The 15,730-nt window shown below is 42.9% G+C and overlaps 1 protein-coding gene across 1 annotated transcript in view; it reads left to right on the forward strand.

The window, feature by feature from the left end:
- The first annotated feature begins 506 nt into the window (after window positions 1–506).
- The window catches only part of LOC124018671 (alpha-1,3-mannosyl-glycoprotein 4-beta-N-acetylglucosaminyltransferase C-like), a 30,346-nt gene continuing 15,122 nt past the window's right edge, over window positions 507–15,730 (forward strand). Inside the window, exon 1 of the mRNA XM_046334012.1 lies at window positions 507–757. The gene's annotated coding sequence lies outside the window, so the exon portion shown is untranslated. The remainder of the gene's footprint in view (window positions 758–15,730) is intronic.

The following is a 15,730-nucleotide window of genomic DNA, read 5'->3' on the forward strand; positions in this document are numbered from 1 at the left end:
CTGTTTCGGTAAAAAGTTGAGGAATGGGCCTAGAGAAATGTAAATACTCTCAAATTCATAGACAGAGCTAGGACTGACCATCCATGATATAAAAATTATAGTTTTAACCATGTATCGAGGCTTATATCTTGGGTTCTGATGGGATATGACAGTTAAGCTAAGCTCGTGAGGTATTTACAGGTTATATTCTTCAAGAATAAATGGGTACATATCATCCATTTAATTAATCATTGAGTCCATGAATGGATGTAACAACTGCTGATTGCCTCTTATGACCGTAGTATGCTCTTAGGCCCTATTTTTTGGATTGGTTTAAATCTCTCAGTCTAACTGACAGATGGGTATCTCGAGCCACCGAATTGAGGCTGAGAGATGCATTACAATGTGTTGTCACTTTAAGACCAAACGTCTGGAAGGGGGAGGAGAGTCAGGAGAGGGAAAAACTGACAACAAATGAGAAGCAGTGTATGTGCAGACACTGTGACACCTTGGTGAGGAGAGTCAGAGCGGGGGAGTGAGGCAGGCAGAGGGGAAGAGAGTAAGAGGGCTGGAAAAGAGAGACTGAGATCAAAGAGCGAGATGGAGACAGACAGAGATAGCCTCACCAGACGACTGCCATTATAATGAGTGTTTACGGAACTTTTTTCAGAGCTAATGATCTGCTCTTGTGTGAGTCACGGAGATAATTTAGACTGGTGGCAACGTGCAGCACAGAGCATCGCCAGAACTCCTTCACATTCACACAGACAGCAGGCAGGTGAGTGTGCCTGTCGCTTCATGGGCTTTCTTTCTTTTTGAGTAACTATCACTTGTTACTATACAATTACCATGTTATTACCATTTTATTCTGCTGTAATGTAAAATTCTCCCATAGGTATAGTATTTTATGCACAAGTATGTGTTGGCTGCATTGAATATTGAACTACTGTTCCATTGTAAAAACCCAATCTTCTCTCACTGAGACTTGCAGCTCCTTTGTCCTGAAAATGCCTGTATATCCCAGGATTTATCATGGCTTTGCCTGGTGACACAAATCCCCTTCCTCTCAGTGATGTGGGGATAACTTGCTCTCCTCTCCCTCACAGTTTATAATGAGATGGGGTACTACTGGTATGCTCTCTGTCAGTCAGGGTGTTTGTCTGGCTGTGACTTTGACCTATAATAGCATCATCTAATGGTATCATATGTTGTGTCCTAGAAGATGGGCTCTTCTCCCTGTCAGACGGAACTGATTTAATTGGCTTCCACTAAGCACATCATGTTGTAACTTGCCAAACCAGTTGCTATTAATGTTGGTTCCCTTTATGACCCACTTCACCTGTCAAACCCGAGTGCTAGACAGAGGCTGCATCCCAAATCGTACCCTATTCCCTATATAGTGCACTACTTTTGACGGGGGATGTATCGTCCCTGGTCAAAAGTAAAGTAGACTAGAGTAGAGCAGAGTAGTGTAGTGTAGAGTAGACTAGTGTAGAGTCTTTATTAACCCATGGGGCAATTCATTTTGCAGCACATAGTAAAAACACATTGAACACAGACAAATAAATATACCCCAAAACAATAAATACAGCAATATGTACACAACTAACAGTAGTCCTTCAGCTTATTGAGAAAGCTGATAGCAGCTGGCATGAAGGAGAGTTTTGAGCCATTTTAAACTTGGGGAGTGTGTACTGTAGCTGCGCCCTGGGGGAAGCAACATAAATTCATCAAACAAGGGATGCTGGGAGTTCCCGAGAATGGATTGCGCCTTACATATGACTGTAGTGCACTATATTGGGAATAGGGTGCCATTTGGGCCTCAGACAGAGCCATCTTTATATACGGCTCTCTCTGGTGCTCGACAATAATTAATGGACCCCTTAAAATGTTAAAGTACTTTTATTGCAGATTGGAGTTACCTTCAGACAGTGAAACCTCTGCTCTTCAGTCTTGGTGTGCGACTCAAATGACACCCTATTCCCTATATAGTGTGCAATTTTTAACCAAAGACCTATCAGTCCCGGTCAAATGTAGTGCACTTAATGTGGAATAGGGTGCCATTTGTTTCGGTAAAGGACGTCCCTGGGGCTATTTTTATGTATTTTGGCCAGACTGCTGTATAGTCATCAACGGCTACCCTGAGTGTAAATGGAGCTTATCTCTTTTATTGATCCCTGTCTATTAGTCTCACCATAGACTACACACTTATTAAGGCCTAGATTCAATCAGATGAAGCGTTAACCGGCGGTAGCCGGCTTCTCCACAACCGGGGGTTTTGGCTGTGTCGGGGTTGTAACTGCATTAGAGCTGTCAAATCTGTGAGCAGCTGCTCCTGTGGTTGTCACTAAGCCATACACATTCCAGTATAGGTATAACACCGGGAGCGTTTGTCGATTTGATAGCTCCAACACAGTTACACCTCTGACGTCGTCTAAATAAAAACAATGAAACTGCTATGCAACTGTCGGTTATCGCGGGTTAAGGCAGAACTGATGAATCTAGCCCTAAAATCTGGCATACCATTGCACTGTAACAGGAGTCAGTGTTGACTTAGCCCAAAGGCCGGCAGATGACGATATTGAGTCGTGTCATCTTACTGTCCAAAGGGAATCTATTCAGCTGGCTATGCACCAGTTCCCCCCATAGACCAGTTCATACATAAAACATTCTCCATTAAGGTGGTATTTGTATTTTGTATTTGTTATGGATCCCCATTTGCTGCTGCCAAGGCAGCAGCTACTCTTCCTGGGGTCCAGGAAGAACAGTTATACTATTTTTAAAACATTACAATACATTCACAACAGATTTCACAACACATTAAGTGTGTGCCCTCAGTGTGCCTCCTACACTACTACCACATATTTACAACACAAAATCCACATGTACCTGTGTGCATAGTTATTATGTGTTTGTATGCATGTATCTGTGCCTATGTTTGTGTTGCTTCACAGTCCCCACCATTCCATAAGGTGTATTTTCATCTGTTTTTCAAATCAAATTTTACTGCTTGCATGAGTTACTTGTTGTCAAATAGAGTTCCATGTAATCATAACTCTATGTAGTACTGTGTGCTTCCCATAGTCTGTTCTGGGCTGTGAAGAGACCTCTTGTCTTGTGGGGTTGCATGGGTATCCGAGCTTTGTGCCAGTAGTTCAACCAGACAGCATTCAACATGTCAATACCTCTCAGAAATAAAAGTAGTGATGAATTCAATCTCTCCTACACTTTGAGCCAGGAACGATTGACATTATTAATGTTAGATCTCTGTGTACATCTATGCGCCAGATGTGCTGCCCTGTTAGGGGCCAATTGCAATTTGTCTAAATCCCTCTTTATGGCACCTGACCACACGACTGAACAGTAATCCAGGTGCGGCAAAACTAGGTCCTTTAGGACCTGCCTTGTTGATAGTACAGCTAAGAAGGCAGAGCAGCACATTATTATGGACACACTTCTCCCCATCTTAACTATTGTATCAGTATGTTTTGACCATGACAGTTGAAAATCCAGGGTTACGCCAAGCAGTTTTTTCCCTCCAACATTATTCATTACAATATGTAGTTGAGGTATCGGGTTTAGTGAATGATTGTCCCAAATACAATGCTTTTAGTTTTAGAAAAATGTAGGTCTGACTTATTCCTTGCCCCACCCATTCCGAAACTAACTGCAACTCTTCATTACGTTTTGCAGTTATTTCAGTTGCTGTAGAAGCTGATGTGTATAGTGTTGAGTCATCTGTGTACATAGACACACTGGCTTTACTCAAAGCATGTCGTTAGTAAAGATTGAAAAAAGTAAGGGGCCTAGATAGCTGCCCTGGGGAATTCCTGATTCTACCTGGATTATGTTGGAAAGGCTTCCATTAAAGAACACCATCTGTGTTCTGTTAGACAGGTAACTTGTTATCCACAATATAGCAGGGGGTGTAAAGCCATAACACATATGTTTTTTTTCCAGCAGCAGATCAGCAAATCATTAAAGTAGTTGGCAATATCAGTGGGTTTTGTGATGAATGAGCCATCTGATTCAATGAATGTATCACGTTTCAGGTAAGACCCAGATGCAGACAGTGTCGAAGTAACAAAAGTGTATTACTAATACAGGGGCAGGCAAAATGACAGGTCAAGGGCAGGCAGAGGTCAGTAATCCAGATAGGGTGCAAAGGTCCAGAACGACAGGCAGTCTTAGGGTCAGAGCAGGCAGTGGTCAATAATCCAATGTGGTGGGGCATGGTATAGAACGGCAGGCAGGCTCAGGGCCGGGGCAGGCAAAACAGGAACTAGAACAGACAGGCGCAAGGGGAAAACGCTGGTAGGTTTTACAAAACAAAACGAACTGGCAACAGACAAACAAAGAACACAGGTATAAATACACTGGGGATAATGGAGAAGATTGGCAACACCTGGAGGGGGGTGGAGACAAGAACAAAGACAGGTGAAACAGATGTCTGTAGTGACACCTCTGTCACCTGTGACAGAATGATGGAGCTCCAAAGCTTTTTACTATCATTCTATCATTATGTAATTTATCTTTGTTTCATAGTGTAGTTTATTCTTCTTTGTATTCAGGTTAGTCACAGGATTTCTCAATTTGCAGTACATTTGCCAATCGGTTGTGCAACCAGACTTGGTAGTAGTGTCCCAACAGTTACATGTGTATAGGGGACATATTGGAGTGGCAGCAACCCGTGGTCTGTTTTACCCTGTAGTCACTGCAGGTTTGGAAGCCTTCTTTAACCTATGCGCACGGAACCCGCTAGCGGGCTGAAATTCCTCAAAATACGGTGATCCCTACATAAATAGTCATATTAAACATTCATGGAAATACAAGTGTCTCACATGTATCGAAAGCCTACAATCTTGCTAATCCAACTGCGTTGTCAGATTTAAAAAAAGATTTACTGCGAAAGAATACGATGCGATTATCTGAGCATAGAGCCCCATAAAAAACAACAATTTTAACCAGCACAGGCGTAACATTAAACTGCATTAATGCATTAAAATAAATAGGTTACCTTTGACGATCTTCGTCTGTTTGCAATTCCAATGCTCATTGTTACACAATGAATGATCTTTTGTTTGAATCTGTTTTATAGCCTAACACGAAACATTTTGTGAACCGCTTGTGTCGTGAATTCCGTCTCATTCCATTTTCGACTACACATTCCAGGTAAATAACCCACACAGAACGTGACTTTTCCAGTCATGTTTGGTTTCACTGCAATCAACTGGTTTGTTTGTAACACAATCAAACCTGATGGGCCATTTCGCAGGACGTATTGCAGAAAGAAACCGATTTGAAGACAACAAGTCATGGCATCATAGTGCACCAATGATTTGCCCGCTGTTTCGTTGATTGACTGTCTTTTAACCCAATGACCACTGATCGTCTTGAAATCTAGCTGGGTAGATAGCCAATGAGCTGAGCTAAACAGCAATAGGCCATGTTTATGTGTTGCAAGACCAACCCATGTAGTAAGCTCCAGCGTAAAGTGAGTCATTCGCTATTGAAGTTTCATACCGGAAGGAGAAACGCATATTACGCATTGCATTGTTTAGTAAATGCGCAGATTCAGCTGTTTATATATCAATCATTATGGTGACAAAGTCAGGGAAAGCTAAATCTAAGTCTAGATATACAGATGTACACACAATTTTAGAATAAATTGATTGGGAAGGTGAGACAGAGATTGTTGTAGGACGATTCATTTAGCGATTGTGGAGGAATATTTTTTGAACGGGAGAGGACATCGTTTTGGACTGGTAAGTTCTTATCATGCTAATGCCCTTGTTTGAAATTAATAATATAAAATATTATTTGTGATTTTTTGTACATTTTAGAAGCAATATATAAACATATAATGTCATGAAATGTGAGATGCGTGTGTCTGCCGCCCCACCCCAACCCACATGAAATAGCCTATTTGAGGCTGTTGAAGGGAGGGCAGGCCCACACAACAATGGCCAAAGTGAAATGGAGACAGTAGATACAGCTGGTCTGTCATAATATAATATAAAAATCATCCTGAATGTTTGTTTTATCTTGTTCATTTTAAAGATGATATAAAAATAAAAAACATGTTTTTTTTCTTTGTTTTATCTAAACCAGATCTATTGTGTTATATTCTCCTACATTCAATTCACATTTCCACAGACTTCAGAGTGTTTTCTTTCAAATGGTACCAAGAATATGCATATCCTTGGTTCTGTTCCTGAGCTACAGGCTGTTAGATTTGGGTATGTCTTCAGGTGGAAATTGCACAAAGTAGGGGGGAGCTCTAAGAGGTTTTAAGGCCTCTAGAAGTGCAAGTGATTTTAAAGAAAATGTATTCATATATATTTCATATGCTGTAATATGTCAACCAGAGATGGAAACTCGAGCCTGAGAGTCGGACTCGAGTCGCACTGAAGTCGCAAAGAAAATGACTTGCGACTTGACTTAGACTCGTGATTAATTGACTTGAGACTTGACTTGGACTCTATATGAGAAACTCGTGAACAATGCAAGTCAGTACTGGGCAAGTCAGTGTTTGTTGTGCATTCTGTCAGATAACATGGAGCAGGCGGCATTGTAACAGAGAAAGTAGTTTAATACAGAGGGCTGAAAAGTGTTCTAGAACGTCTGCGTTCTGCAAAAAATATGCAGACGACAACATATCTATTTCATTTGGGGAGAAGACAGAATCAGTGTCTGTCACTGTAGATATATTGACTGACAGGACCATGAGGGGGCTTCATGGGAGTAACAGTCATTACATGGCCATGGAATGAAAAAAACTCAGCTCGGTTGAGCTGTGATAGATTCACGGGTTCACACACTGAGAAAGCGAGTAGCAGCAGTGTAAAAACAAAGGGGGGGGGGGCTAAATTGATCAATTGTTCAGCATTCTTATAGTTTGGGGGTAGAAGTGTAAGGGCAGATGCTGGAGACAAGAAGCAAGTACAGGGATTGAACATCAAACAAAAATGGCGTCTGGACAGAGGGAACCAAACAACATCATGACAATAATGCTGACACGGGAAACAAAACTGAGGAACTGACAGATATAGAGGGGTCCAGGTGAGTCCAATGAGCGCTGATGTGTGTAATGATGGTGACAGGTGTGCGTAATGAAGGGCAGCCTGTTGCTCTCGAGCACTAGAGAGGGGGAGCGGAAGCAGGTGTGACAAGAAGCTGTTATCAGTGTAGATGAAGAGATTGAGACAGGTTAAATAATGATTTTTAAGCATTGAGACATTTAAGACATGGATTGTGTATGCTTACCATTCAGAAGGTTTAATTGGCAAGACAAAAGATTTAAGTGCCTTTGAATGGGGTACGGAAGTACCTGCAAGGCGCACCGGTTTGAGTGTGTCAAGAACTGCAACGCTGCTGGGTTTGTCATGCTCAAAAGTTTCCTGTGTGTATAAAGAATGGTCCACCAATCAAAGGACATCCAGCCAACTTGGCACAACTGTTGGAAGCATTGGAATCAACATGGGCCAGCATCCCTGTGGGACGCTTCCGACACCTTGTAGAGTCCATGGCCAGTCGAACTGAGGCTGTTCTGAGGGCCAAAGGGGATGCAACTCAACATTAGGAAGGTGTTCCTAATGTTTTGTACACTCATTGTACATAGATCCCAGACAATATTGTGTCTGTGGCTTTTAGGCTAACGTGAATGTTAGTTTTATTTCAATTTTCAGATCTATGCCTTTTTCATTTGTGAAAGTGTGGCTAGCCGGTTAAACATATTGGCACAAAGGTTAAGCTGTCAAAGTAAGAGCTTCTTGATATATTTTTCAATCCTCTTATTTCAATACAATCTCCTCTGATCGATCATGTGTTTCACTCAGTAAGCTTTGAAGACATACAGATCCTATTAAGATTTTAAAAGGATTCCTTTGTGAGGTATAGAAATGTAGAAAAGAGACATCCAGCGTTACAAGCCAATCCTGTTCACTAATGGGTGGCAGAGACTGTAATTTGTTCAAGGAATCTGAAGTAGCCTATCACTTTGTGGAAACAAACAACAACTCAAGAATTAGGCTGAGCACCTGCTGTGTTTTCAGCCTAAAGTATAGGCCTATTAACGTAAGATGTGTGTGTTCGAAATGTTCTACTGTATGTACCAGATGTGTATGTAAACTCAGCAAAAAAAAAGAAACGTCCCGTTTTCAGGACCCTGTCTTTCAAAGATAATTAGTAAAAATCTAAATAACTTCACAGACTTTCATTGTAAAGTGTTTAAACACTACAATGAACACCATGCCTGTTCAATGAAACATAAACAAGTAATGAACATGCACCTGTGGAACGGTCGTTAAGACACTAACAGCTTACAGACGGTAGGCAATTAAGGTCACAGTTATGAAAACTTAGGACACTAAAGAAGCCTTTCTACTGACTCTGAAAAACACCAAAAGAAAAATGCCCAGGGTCCCAGCTGATCTGCATGAACATGCCTTAGAGATGCTGCACAGAGGCATGAGGACTGTAGATGTTGCCAGGGCATTAAATTGCAATGTCCGTACTGTGAGATGCCTAAGACAGCACTACAAAGTGACAGGACGGACAGCTGATCATCCTCGCAGTGGCAGACCACGTGTAACAACACCTGCACAGGATCGGTACATCCGAAAATCACACCTGCGGGACAGGTACAGGATGGCAACAACAACTGCCCAAGTTACACCAGGAATGCACAATCTCTACAACATTGCTCAGACTGTCCGCAATAGGTTGAGAGAGATTGGACTGAGGGCTTGTAGTCCTGTTGTAAAGCAGGTCCTCACCAGACATCACGGGCAACAACGGGCACAAACCCACCATCGCTGGACCAGACACAAATGGCAAAAAGTGCTCTTCACTGACGAGTCGGGTTTTGTCTCACCAGGGGTGATGGTCGGATTCGCGTTTATCGTCAAAGGAATGAGCGTTACACCGAGGCCTGTACTCTGGAGCGGGATCGATTTTGAGGTGGAGAGTCCGTCATGGTCTGCGGCTTGTTTCACAGCATCATCAGACTGAGCTTGATGCCATTGCAGGCAATCTCAACGCTGTACGTTACAGGGAAGACATCCTCCTCCCTCATGTGGTACCCTTCCTGCAGGCTCATCCTGACATGACCCTCCAGCATGATAATGCCACCAGCCAGCCATACTGCCCATTCTGTGCGTGATCTCCTGGAAGACAGGAATGTCAGTGTTCTGCCATGGCCAGTGAAGAGCCCGGATCTCAATCCCATTGAGTATGTCTGTGACCTGTTGGATCGGAGGGTGAGGGCTAGGGCCATTCCCCCGAGAAATGTGAAGGAACTTGCAGGTGCCTTGTTGGAAGAGTGGGGTAACATCTCACAGGAAGAACTGGTGCAGTCCATGAGCAGATGCACTGCAGTACTTAATGCAGCTGGTGGCCACACCAGATACTGACTGTTACTTTTGATTTCGACCCACCCTTTGTTCAGGGACACAATATTCAATTTCTGTTAGTCACATGTCTGTGGAACTTGTTCAGTTTATGTCTCAGTTGTTGAATCTTGTTATGTTCATACAAATATTTGCTGAAAATAAATGCAGTTGACAGTGAGAGGACGTCTCTTTTTTGCCGAGTTTAAAAGATAATGTGGATAAAGAGTCATTTACCAGTTTATATCTAGTTTAGTCCACATTTCCCTCTTTGTTTTGGCCAGAATCCATTATATAAAATCTTTGGTCATGCAAAATATAATACTTTTCTAAACGCTTATACGTTATTGTGGATGCTATAATGATTACAGATAATCCTGAATGAATCGTGAATAATGATGAGTGAAACATTTTTTGTAATGGTGAGAGGTTGTCTTGGGTGTATGATATTTGTGCGTCTGTAACTCATCATTATTCACGATTCATTCAGTTATATCCGTAATCATTTTAGCATCCACATTAATGTAGAATTGTTTAGAAACATATTCTATTCGTCTTTACTTCAAAATGACACAATACATTGTTCATCATTAATTTCTATTGGGCACAGAATAATCTCAAACAGTAAATGTATCCAACAAGTTTGTAGAGTCACAAGCTTGATGTAATCATTGGGTGCTATGAATATGGATGAAATCACAGTCAAATTAATGCTGACAGTCTGCACTTTAACCTCGTAGTCATTGTATCATTTCAAATCCAAAGTGCTGGAGTATAGAGCCAAAACAACAAAACATTTGTCCCTGTCCCCAATACTTTTGGAGCTCATTGTATCAACAGTACTGCCACAGCAGCATAATATTTTATTAACACTTGACAAGACTTGCATCATTTACATCATCATCAATATTCAGTCTGATTGGCTGATAGCCTGCACATGGCAGAGAGAGGCAGAAAGAGAGGAGGGGCTGCATCTCCGACCTAACTCCATTCGTTCTTCAGTTGGGAGGTGCACGCATGCCAGGCCAGCAGCAACACAGGTAGTCTAACCACCATATACAAAAATATCCACACAAGCCACTAGCCATATGTCATGAGTTAGAAGATCAGTGTTGGGATGAGTTACTTGGAAAAGTAATATATTACATACTACTCATTGCATTGAACAAAATAAATGTGTTATATTACTAGTGAGATCACTATGCGTTACTTTCATCAAAAGGTTTGTGTCTGCTAAAGTCTTTGTGATGGAAGTTTGGTAGTGTTGCGTATCGATGCTAAACAGTATGAATAGGCTCTCAAACTCAAGCAGGTATGTAAACGTGTGGTTGATAGTAGCATGCCAGATCAAACCGGATGGAATTGGGTAAAGGGAGTTATTACGGGAGTTCCAGAAAATCTCAACGTGAAGTAAATAAAGGACCACTTGAAGGGAGGCTTTCTTATTGAGGCAAAGCGCCTCCAGATGACACGAGATGGTAAGAAGGTGGATAGCCTGTCAGTGCTACTAAACTTTGAGGATCTGGTACTGCCAGAAAAAGTTAGGATTGGGTATATGGAGTTACTATGTGCGAATGTATGTTTCCGAAACCATTGCGTGGCTATAACTGTCAAAGGTTTGCGCATGTGGCAGCGTGATGTGGGTGAGAAGATGAATATGGGGAATGTGGAGACAGGGTCCAGTTAAAATGCTGTGTGGCATATAAAATTCAGGGCCCTCATTTCTCAATGTTGCATATGAACACAAATGTTCGTAAACCATACATGCGGTCATTTCTAAGCAAAGTGTGGGATTTATCCATTTGTACTGATACTTGAGAATGTGTGTAAATTTAGCACACCTGTGACCCTGAGTACGCACAGCACCTGTAGAAAAGTCAAACTGCTAGTGAAATACCATCCACCAAATGGAGAAAGGATTGACATACTAGACAAAATCATAAACCATGAAAGAAAAAATATAATACATTCACAGTCTATTCATGTATTTCTTTTATAGACACTTAAGCTACTTAAAGTTCTCAGGGTGCTATTGAATTTATAAACGTGAAACCATTTAAGCCTAATTGAATAATAAAGTCAATCTGAAAGAGAGCGGAATGTAAGTTTGGAGGCAATTTAGTTAAACCAGTTGAATAATATTAAAAGGCAACACTGAGGCATTGTGACTTGTCCAAAATGGCAAATCTTGCATTGCTGGAGCATTCTGGCACTTGCTGCATCTTGCAAGGAGCGTGCAGATTCTTTTGCTGAGAGCGACGCTGGGCTTATTAGTATATTTCATTTTCCAAGGCATATTCTATTGTATCTCTGCAACCAACTCTCTCCAGTATGAGTAAGGGAGACGAAATGCAGCAATGCCATCCCAGTACATACCCAAGTCGTTTCCACCCTGCAAGATTGCGGATCGGTCTGGCATTTCACAACCAACCATGAGCCGAATATTACCTGCAGTCCTTCATGGCATTATTTCATTGACCCCACAATACATACAGTTTCCGTACACTGCTGTGCAACAGGCCAGAGGGAAAGGGGATTTCCATACCATAGCTGGATTTCCCAATGTCGCAGGAGCAAGTGACTGCACCCACATCACAATAAACACACCATCATTGAACAAATTCAACTTCGTCTTCAGAAAAGGTTTCCATTCTGGCAATGTGCAGGTCATCTGTCATTCACATTTGGCTTTGTTGAATGTAGCGGCCAAGTGGGACACACGATTCATTCATTGTGCAGAACCGTTCAGTCGGCCTTAACCTCCAGGAAGCAGCTGTTGAGGATGGACGGCTTATTGGTAAGTGACTTGTTTTATTTGCAAGGTTTTATTTGCCTCGTTAGACCTCTACCGGGAAACAATATCTGAATTGTGTTCATAACTGCAGGAGACCTGGGCTACCCATTAAAAACATGGCTGATGACTCCACTCACAAACCCCTCAAACCAACAAGAGGCAAGGTACAACCAAGCCCACGCAAGCACAAGAACCCCATTGGAGTGCACCATAGGCCTGCTGAAAGGGCGTTGGCTGTGCTTGTCTGGGACAGGAGGCACACTGCAATATCAGCCTAGCAAGGTTTGCCTCTGAAATGACATTACTTCAAATGTCGTTACGTGAATGTAATACAATGTGCAAATTCCTTTTTAGGTTTGCTACATTGTCAAGGCTTGCAATGTGCTCCACAACATTGCAATCAAAAAATGGCATGCCACTGACTGATCCACCCAGACCCGATGAGCCCATGCCTGACAGGGTGTGTTTGTCACCACCTATGGCTCTGGCACTGAGGACAAGAGTCAATACCATACTACTGTTTTAGGTATCTGTTCTTTCAAATATTGTAATCAAATCGACAAGGAAAACACATTTACATTCCACCAGAATTTATTGTCTCACATGTTTGACACAATCAACAAGTTCTTTCAATGATTGATTTCTCTCTCTCTAAGGCCGTTGCATACATCCCCCAGCTGCTGTTTGAGTCCAACAATTTATGTGTTGATCTCTTCTTGTTGTTTCAGGACTGCGTCAGTCAAAACATGTGGTGCAGCTGAAGCGCTTCGCCAAAGAAGACACCCTTCTTGTAGGCCTGGGGATGGCTGAGGGGTCAGGCAAATCACCGACATCTGTGAAGATTTTATGTTTTGTTATATTCATTTTGTCACACACACACGCCCACATACACACAACCCCATGTCTGAATATGGTTGCGAAAATAAAGCTTGACTTACCATCAGTTGGTGTGTCTGGTATTCCTTCAGGGTCTGGGAGAGTGGTCTCTCCAATTATGCTGCCAATGCGCATAGCAGGCTGTTCTGCAGATGAGGCAGAATTTACCACAACTCTAACCTGCTCCCAAGCAATATTTATTTCTCTTATTTGTCAAGCCATTGCTGAGGGCGCCAAAATGTATGGCTTGTTTTGCGTACACTTCAGTGATCAAAAGTTCTATTTCTGTTTTTTTTCTTTGTCTTCTATGATTTCTCCATGTTGGCGGACAGACATTTGGGACATTTCTTGCAGCTTTAAAGAGAAGGTTTGTGACCATATGTGTTCATTTAGGGCGGTTCTTTATGTAAATGAGACTTCACAAGTAGTGATTAAGTCAATCTCTCCTCCACTTTGAGCCAGGAGAGATTGACATGCATATTATTAACATTAGCTATCTGTCATGCTGCCCTGTTCTGAGCCAATTGTAATTTTCCTAAGTCCCTTTTTGTGACACTTCTCCACATGACTGAACAGTAGTCCAGGGGCGACAAAACTAGGACCTGCCTGTAGGACCTGCCTTTTTGATAGTGCTGTTAACAAGGTAGACTAGCCCTTTATTATGAACAGACTTCTCCCCATCTTTGCTACTGTTGTATCAGTATATTTTGACCATGACATTTTACAATCAAGGGTTCTGACAACAGCCACCATCCTGCAGCTCCATTTTAGCCTTCACTGCCGAGCTGCGACGAGTCTTCAACCCCCCAGTTGGCGGACGAGAAGCGGCCAACCGACTGTTCAACACCAGCCAAGGAGACGGACCAGTGGCTGACATCGCCATTGAGTTCCGCACCCTTGCCGTCGAGAGTGGATGGAATATGCAGGCCCTGGTCACCGCTTTCCACCAGGGTTTGTCTAACTCCATCAAGGATGAACTGGCCCTTGAGAACACTGGCAATCAGGATTGATAATGGCCCCCGAGAACGCGTAAGACATGGCCTGTTTGACACCACCCCAGTATCCCTGTTGCCTGAGCAACCCAAGCCCTCCGAAGCCCAAGCAGATGGGATGCACACATCTGAGCCCACAGGAGCATGACAGGCGCATGAGCGCATGAGCGAAGGCTGCTGCCTCTACTGCGGAGGTCTCGGCCATCTCCGTGCCCAGAGCTGACGGGAAACGCCAGGGCTCGCCAGGACAAGGGGAGACCCTGACGAGCTGTGCAGTTACCTCCCGGCAACCCAGTCACCGTCTGTCACTATCTGCAACCCTCCACTGGGACAAACGTCAGCACAAGATTCAAGCCTTCAGTGGACTCCGGGGCAGCAGAAAATGTAATTGATCAGGACTTAGCCAGAGAATTTCAGATCACCGCGAGAGAAATGTCCCATTCCTCTGCAGATTCAAGGCCTCAATGGACGGCCCATTGGCTTCGGTCGGGTGGAATATCAGACCAAGACCATTCTACTGCAGGTTGGGCTGAACCACTCAGACTATTAGTTCTCTTTTGATCACTGCTCCTGAGGAGAACTCCCTTATCCTAGGGTACCCGTGGCTAGCACTACATAACCCACAATTCTCCCGGTCCATGGGACACCTTCGGTCCATGGGACACCTTCTAGACTGGGGTAAAGACTGCCAGACTATCCTTAACCACTGATTCCTTGTCTGGTCTCGTCTCTGCGCCTGGGTCCAACCTCACCATGTCACACAATGGATCTGGATACTGCTTTCAAGCTAATTTATGCAGAATTAGTAAAGATGTGATCAATACATGTTGAGGATTTAATTCCTGTGATGTTTGTAACTACCCTGGTAGGTTGACTGATAATCTGAAGCTGGTTGCAGGCACTGGTTACAGTTTGAAGCTTTTTTTGAGTGGGCAGCTTGATGAAAGCTAGTCAATATTTAAATCACCTATGATATCCCATACATTATCAAGCATTTCACACATGTTATCCAGATACTGACTGTACCAGTCAGGAGGAGATTGAGACTGTGGAACACGTTCTATTTCAGTGCCGGCAATATGGGAGAGAACGTGAGAGATTGTTATTAGATTTAATGAGTGATGGTTTTGAAGAGCCAAGCTCAAGAGAAGTGCAAAAGAAATTCTTCAGGATTTAAATATGTATTTTGTTTCCTTAGGGGTAGGATTTAGACCTTCCCTGTCTCACATCCACACTTCCCTGTCTCACATCCACACTTCCCTGTCTCACATCCACACTTCCCTGTCTCACATCCACACTTCCCTGTCTCACATCCACACTTCCCTGTCTCACATCCACACTTCCCTGTCTCACATCCACACTTCCCTGTCTCACATCCACACAAGTCCAGTTGATGGTGGTAATGCACCTTATAGTTGGTTGCCAACCGCCATACGTTGATAACCAGTTTATAATAGCAATAAGGCACCTTGGGGGTTGGTGGAGTGTGGCCAATATACCACAGCTAAGGCTGTATCCAGGCACTCTGCGTTGCGTCGTACATAAGAACAGCTCTTAGCTGTGGTATATTGACCATATACCACACCCCCTCTAGCCTTATTGCTTAATTATGACATGGCTAGGTTTTAAGTGTTAACAAATATTCACAGCCCTTAGTCAATAATTTGAAGAAGCACTTATTGACAATGATCACAGCTTTC

Source organism: Oncorhynchus gorbuscha, unplaced genomic scaffold (assembly GCF_021184085.1).
Source record: "Oncorhynchus gorbuscha isolate QuinsamMale2020 ecotype Even-year unplaced genomic scaffold, OgorEven_v1.0 Un_scaffold_556, whole genome shotgun sequence".
Taxonomy (NCBI): domain Eukaryota; kingdom Metazoa; phylum Chordata; class Actinopteri; order Salmoniformes; family Salmonidae; genus Oncorhynchus; species Oncorhynchus gorbuscha.